We start from the raw sequence: 8,185 nt of genomic DNA on the forward strand, positions 1-8,185 counted from the left end.
GCTGTACGAACGTTTGGATGGAACTGAAAGGAAGTGGTACAAAATGGTCAACTGATGAGTGAAAAATTGCCGGATGGAACCACGAGGGAATGGTACGAGAACGGTCAACTGGAGTATGAATCATTTCCTGATAAAGCACCAAGGAGATGGTACGAGAACGGGCAACTGGAGTTTGAAACATTTCCTGATGGAACTATCAAAAGTTGGTACGAGAACGGTCAACTGGAGTTTGAAACATTTCCTGATAAAGCATCAAGGAGATGGTACAAAAACGGCCAACTGAAAAGTGAACGTTTGCCTGATGGAACTATCAAAAGTTGGTATAAATCTGATTAACTGTGCAAAACTATAACAAAAACCTCTTGTGATTAATAATCACAAGAGGTTTTTTTATTTCTGCACGACCTACTCATTCTGTCTCTTTAGCATCGTTGTAGGCTTTTAAAATTTCTGTCATACGCTTGGCTTCCATCCTGATTCTTCTCTCGGGAGAATCCAAAAGAGCGCTCGTGAGAATCCAAAATGCTACGATCATCTTTTTATTTCATGAAATTTATTCACAAAACCAAATTTGTCTTGATAATTTTTTAACGCAATCGTGTCTTTTTTCCCAATTGGTAGTTCATTCATAACAAAATCTATTAACTTTTCCAATATTTCTATTTCTTCGGTTCTCTCAGGAAAAATCCATGGTGGTCTCATACACAATCTCGTCCTATATCTATCTTTGTACCAATTGACAAAACACAACATTAAGTTAACGGCTTGATGTCTAATCTTTTCTCCGTTGTAACCGCTAGCAGCAACAAACAGGTTTCCGAGACTAGTACCATTCCACATATAAAAATCTCCTTTGGAAGAGTCTTCCAGTTGTTGAAATATTTCATCATCGGAGCATTCAAAATATAGAGAATCAGCCATTTATTTTTTCGATAATACAGGACGTGGTCAAAAATTGGTAGTGCTCCATTCATCCTTAACCCTTTGAATACTAACGGCGACTCGAGTCGCCGTTAGTTAAAAGTTTGCAAAACAGTTTTAAGATATAAATTTTTCTATATTCTAAAAATGCCATTTATTTCTTCGGTTAGCGATTTGATCGATTTTTCTCCAGAAGAAAACCCTAGTTGGAGAAAGGGTGAATTTCCAAGTATCAAAGATGCCATTCGAGAGATTCTGAAGTGCAAAAAGATGAATAATTGCGAGGTTCCAAAAGACTTTCTCTTGACAGAATTTGTTTATCATTGTCTAGACGAAGAATATCATGGATTTCAAAACCTATCGCAAACGCGAGTTTCTATCGAACCCTGACCCCGATGACACCTCCTTACAAGCAAAAGAAACGCTCAACCTACACGAAGCCTGCCAAAATTTAATGAGTTTGAAAATGATAGCAATTTTGGGTTTCTAGAAGAAAACTTGATTAGACAGACCAACAAAATTGTGAGGAAAAATCTTCCGTTAGAATTTGGCGAAACAAAGCCCGGAGAGTATAGTCAGGCTCGGAGGTTTACAACGTTTATGGGTCAGAGACACGAGTATCGCATGCCTGAAGATATGGAAATGGCGGCAATCAACATTGTTGTTAGATTCAATAGTTTGTTTATTCAAAGCAGGGAAGATCCTGACGAGGAAAAAAGATTGTTGAATACCTTCAAAGCTTGCGCATATTTTGTAGCCGAAATGCTCGAACTGCATCCTTTTTCGGATGGAAACGGAAGAACCGTAAGGCTGATGGCAAGCTACATACTTTCTTCATTTTCACCATTTCCGACTCCGCTTTACAACATTTTTAGCGAATCCAGCAAGGATGATTTTACAAGGGCCGTGATTTTAGGAAGAAGCGAATCGCCAGCTCTGTTGACTACCATGATGATCGAATGCAATCTTTTCTTCTGGAGACAGCTCGTAAAGTACCAAAAGCCCGTCTAGTATGGAAAGGGTTAAAAGTGAAATACCGCCACCACTCAATAATTGCTCCATATCATTTCTGCTACACTCATTCCAATCATAACCCCCTCAGGAAATTAAATAATCACACAGTTTGAACCTTTGACCTTGAATGTCTGGCTGAGAACAAAGAACTAGCTGTGTGTCAGCATGAATAATCATACCCATCCTTAAACATAAGAAAAATTACCCATGATGCTTTCAGGATGAATAATCATACCCAACCTTAAACATAAGAAATAAATATTACCCATGATGCTTTCAGGATGAACAATCATACCCATCCTTAAACATAAGAAATATTACCCATGATGCTTTCAGGATGAATAATCATACCTTATCATAAACATAAGAAATAAATATTACCCATGATGCTTTCAGGATGAACAATCATACCCATCCTTAAACATAAAAAATATTACCCATGATGCTTTCAGGATGAATAATCATACCTTATCATAAACATAAGAAATAAATATTACCCATGATGCTTTCAGGATGAACAATTATACCTTACCATAAACATAAGAAATATTACCCATGATGCTTTCAGGATGAATAATCATACCTTACCATAATCATAAGAAATAAATATTACCCATGATGCTTTCAGGATGAATAATCATACCCAACCTTAAACATAAGAAATAAATATTACCCATGATGCTTTCAGGATGAACAATCATACCCAACCTTAAACATAACAAATAAATATTACCCATGATGCTTTCAGGATGAACAATCATACCTTACCATAAACATAAGAAATAAATATTACCCATGATGCTTTCAGGATGAACAATCATACCCAACCTTAAACATAAAAATGTAAATGCCTTCAGGCTAGGTTTCCGCCTGGTTAGACATATTAAATTAATTCTTTCCGCTTAGCATAAAACCACTTTGTCTCACTTCCTACAACTCAACAGTGTACATAAGTGTGCTAGTCAAGGATTTGTGAGTTGCCTCCAGGCTAGGTTTCCGGTTAGACAAATTGATTGTTCCCCTACTTGGATCAGCTTAAGGTCATAATAGTTGAAGACAGAATATGAGATACAGGGGGATTTTTTTGTGTGTAGAATATCAATTTTTTTGATTTAAAATGCAGGGAATTTTTTCCCTGCATTTTTTTTTTTTGGATAAGTTGAAATGCAGGGGGAATTTTTTCCCTGCATTTTTTTTGGATAAGTTGAAATGCAGGGGGAATTTTTTTGTGTAATTTGGATTGGGGTGAATTAAAAATGCAAGGATGTTTTTCTGTGTAATCCTGTGTACACGGCAGTTACACAGGTTTTTGTGATTTTACTGTGTATTTGGTGGTTGAGTCGATTTACACGGGTTTTTGTGATTTTATGTGTATTTGATGGTTGGGGGCGATTTACACGAAAAAATACAGAAATGTGTTAGAATCGGCAAAAACATACTACTTATACTTTACATGGAAAGCGACTATCTTAAAGTCGTCATATTTCCTTAATTACATGACCGATCAAGCTGTTATTTGGATAAATTTAATTAATTATTAAAAGATTTGGTGACCTCAGTTGACCTTTGACCTTTTATGTGACCTTTGACCTCACGAAATTGGATAAAATATGTTGCGCTGAAAATCTAATCAGGTCGAGAACCTCTGGCCACGCAACTCCCCACCAAGTTACGTCACTGTACCCCATACGGATCTCCAGATAATCTGTTCACAAGGTATTTTGCTTATTACGCATATATTATGCAAATTAGGCACTTAATTACCATATTTTCAAAATCTAATTAGGTACTTAATTAGCATATTTTGCGCTGATAATCTAATCAGGTCGAGAACATCTGGCCACGCTACTCCCCACCAAGTTACGTCACTGTACCCCATACGGATCTCCAGGTAATCTGTTCACAAGGTATTTTGCTTATTACGCATAAATTATGCAAATTAGGTACTTAATTACCATATTTTGCGCTGACTGAACCTACCAAGTTTCATGCCCATATGACAGTTTTTACTAATTTGACCTCAGATGACCCCGAAATGACCTTCCAAAAATGTCGACTGTATCCACCAAGTTTCACGCCCATCCAGTAGTTTTTACTAATTTGACCTCAGATGACCTCTGGTGACCCCGAATTGACCTTCCGAAAATTTGGCTATAAATGTTGACTGTACCTACCAAATTTCATGCCCATAGGCCTACTAGTTGTTATTAGTTTCCGAAAGCATCCATCGGTTCAAATAATTGATCTTTGTAACTTTTTTCTGATCAGGGAATACAAAAAAAAAAGAAGTGATTTCCCCACCCCCTGCTGTCATTGATTGCTTGCCATTCCTTTTGATTTCTCTCAAAATTTAGCTCATGATTAATATTGCACAGCCTATAGTAAAAAATGAAACTTTGCAACTTGCAATCAATGATTTCTGAAACCACTAATTTCAGTCACATTTGAATTCAATTATTATTATTATTATGTACATTATTATGTTCATTATCCAACATTATTTTGACCTTTTCTATTACTGCCACCCCCCTATTGACCTTGTGAATTATTCATTCATAACTGTGACGACCTTGAGACCATCCAATCAGAACAGATCAGAATCGATCAATACGCCATAGGTCATGACCTCCTGATTGTAAACATAAAACAAGCCAAAATCATGGCGAGATCGGGGACCATCGACGTAACATCGATCAAATAAACCTTGGTCTTGAATTTCTTAAGAAGTCCTGGCCTAAAAATAGGTATATCACCCCAAAAATAAGCGCAGCAGAAACATGTTATTTGACGCTTTTAATTGAATCATCGTTATGAATGCTTCAAAAACAAAAACAGAATTGAAATCGGATAATGCAAAGTGATGTAACGTCAACTTGAAGATACCCGGAAATCGGGTGAAAACCTGCCACAAATTGCTATAAATGGCAAAATGGTAATTTTGGGATTTGTAATGCTTATTCGGACACTTACTTGAAAAGGTAGCATTGATTTAAGTATCACAGATTAATTGCATATCTTTCCGGACTTCGTTAAAGAAAACAAGATTAAAAATCTCTCCTCGAATAAATGTAATAAATCCACCAAATATACAATTTTAGCCATTTTGACGAATCTGCAGACAAATAAAAGCTTAAAAATGAGTAAGTCCAGCTAATTAATATGCAAAAATAATGCCAACAGAGAACCGTACATGATATGAGGATGCGGGTTTTTTGCACACATAAGTACCCAAAGTTCTTTCATTTGGTAACAAAAATACACAAAAAGTCATTAATTATGCAAATTAGCTAATTACATCTAATTATATATTTATGCCATTCTTATGTTAATTAGGCATATGTAATTTTACTTTTTCAATGTTTTATTTATGTTTTATTCATACAGCATGATTTTGTCAAATATGAACCTGCTGTGATGTTGAATAAAGAAACTGCAGTTAATTGCCTAAGTGCACCGAGTTTTCAATTGGTATAGGGAAGTGTTTCACTCATTGTCCAAGGAAAAAAATACATGATAACAAACACTGGTATTTCAGACCGATGGTACTAGGTCCTCTATTTCGAGAGACCTATATTTATTGATTTATGGACGATCTAAAAAAATTCATAAAACAGGTCTTAACTCTTAAACTAGGCAGTGTTTAATTTCGGCGGAGTTGATAGTGATTTAGGAAATGTTTCACCTACCATATATTAAAAAGACAAATTATTGTGATCAATGAAACATAACGAGGAAATCGTTTTTGACATGTATGTTTTCAAAAATTGGCCAACTTTGATCCGCGCGCTTTTTGATTCACTGTTATGTATGCGTGCACAGTATGACAGAATTATTGTGCAGCCACTGTGACATACCTACTAAAAACCATGTTGTTTTTCAAGAGAAAACATATCAATCTTTGATATTCTGAAGTATAAAATTGTTGTGCAAAGTGGAACATCATTTATTTAGACTGTTTTGGCTTGTGTTTTACAATAGCCGCTTGTGTTTTAGCTATGGAAAAATACGGAAATTGTTCAATATTGCGAAGTGGGGTAAAGTAAAATCTCATTGAAAATATAATTGTCCCTCAGAATCATGTCCACAATATGATTAAATTGACTTTTAAAAACTATATTCTAACAAAACTACAATGAGTGTGATGAAATACGAACATTTTTCATGACTTTCGGTCCGTGTTTTGCACAAAAATTGAGGTCACAAAAATATGTGCACTTGCGCAAGGAAAAATAGTCCACTAGGAAATTCATTTACCCGATTCATTAGTTCAGATTTATTCAAGATTCAGACATGTTCTTGACCATTTTTGACATTCCTCAACTATTTCTTTATTTAAATTGTAAAGAAATAGTTAAGAAAAGTTATGAAATAGTAAATAACTTCTGAATCTGAACTGAATCTTAAGAAATTACCCTCCGTTGGTTTCGGTCACTTTTACGCAACTTAAATTATACAGACCAAAATAATCTCTAGCACACACGGGGTACCACAAAACAACTCGTTCATCGTGGCTTTTTTTACCAAAAAATCATATTTTATCGACAGTATTTGAAATCTACCTGGAGTGCAATCGATTAAATAATAAATAAGCAAAATTTAGAAACAAATTTCAAGACCAAATATCAAACAGACAAACATCCTTAGCATAAAAACCAAAGCCCGAATTGGCTCTCTAATTGTTGCGATCAGTTAGGCCCTTTTAGCTTCGCTCAGAGCCAATAATTAATCCTGTTAGATCACTACTTCTACAGTGAATTGTGGCTCATTCTTTTGACTATATCTACATATAAAAAATAAAGTTCAAATTCATTTTGCAAGTCCCTAGCTTTCTATACAATGTGCAATTAAATAGAGACTATGTACAAAGTACCAACTACAGCGGTCCAAAGTACCAACCATAAATTCATTTTGCAAGTCCCTAGCTTTCTATTTACAATGTGCAAATAAAAAGAGACTTTATGTACAAAGTACCAACTACAGTGGTCAAAAGTACCAACTACAGTGGTCAAAAGTACCAACCATAAATTCATTTTGCAAGTCCCTAGCTTTCTATTACAATGTGCAAATAAAAAGAGACTTTATGTACAAAGTACCAACTACAGTGGTCAAAAGTACCAACCATAAATTCATTTTGCAAGTTACCTTGGGATGTGCAAGGTCCTTGGTTAAATAATTAGGACACATTTTGTACATGTAGGTCCATGTGGGTCTTTACAAATGGGGTGTGTAACCACTCAAAGTATGTTTTGCATAAAATATCTGAATGTTGGTTCCTCTACCCATCAAGACCTGTCTGCACTTGCAATTGACTGAGATCAACTTCAAAGGTAACAATTTGATTTTCTGGCTGTGATTTTGATTTTGATTTTGAATGCACCTCTGTGGCATGTTTTTTCTTAGCATACACAGTTGGAAAGATTTCTCCATAAAATGCACACTTCCATCCCGCCGGTGTGATTCTTCATATGACGCCTCATACTCTGATTTGTAGTAAACTCTTTACCGCACAGCTTGCACTTGTTCCAATCCGTCACGCCAAGATGCTCTACTGCCCTGTGCCTATCCCGTAGCTCCTGATTCTTAAATCTTGCTCCGCACTCAAGACAGCGCCACCCATCAGTCCGGTGCGTTCTTTTATGGAGGTTAAGGGAATGTTTAGTTGGGAAATCTTTACCACATGTATCGCATTTAATTTCGACAAGACCCTTGTGCCAAGCTTCATGGGTTTCATGGTGACTTTTGAGGAACAAAACTTTGTTGCAAATGTGCATGGAAAGCGACGCTTTTCTTTCTTTATACCAAGGTGATTATATTGTATGTGTTTTCGTAACATATGCTTGGTTCCATATTGCTTTCCGCAATCTGGGCACAAGTGAGGTTTAAGCTTCAGATGTACTGATTGATCATGTGAAGCCAACTGATACTTCCGCTTGAAGGTCACACCACATTTATCGCACTTGAAGTTTCTTTCCGTACTATGACAAATTTTGTGCATGGCTAGCATGGATGGGGTATGGCATACTCGTTCACACTGGTCACATGGATAAGTGGGAGGAGGTATCGCTTTCAGCTGCTTTCTTTTCTCATGAGACCTGAGATGACGCTGCAACTTATCGCTCCTGAAAAACCCTTTTCGCATTCTTTACAAACATGAGGTTTGTAATTGTTATGCACTGCAGCGATATGACTTCTCAATTGCTGGTTTGTATAAAATGCTGCGCCGCATTCCGAGCATAAATTTTCGCGAACT

This window comes from Amphiura filiformis, chromosome 3, assembly GCF_039555335.1.
Source record: "Amphiura filiformis chromosome 3, Afil_fr2py, whole genome shotgun sequence".
Classification (NCBI taxonomy): Eukaryota; Metazoa; Echinodermata; class Ophiuroidea; order Amphilepidida; family Amphiuridae; genus Amphiura; species Amphiura filiformis.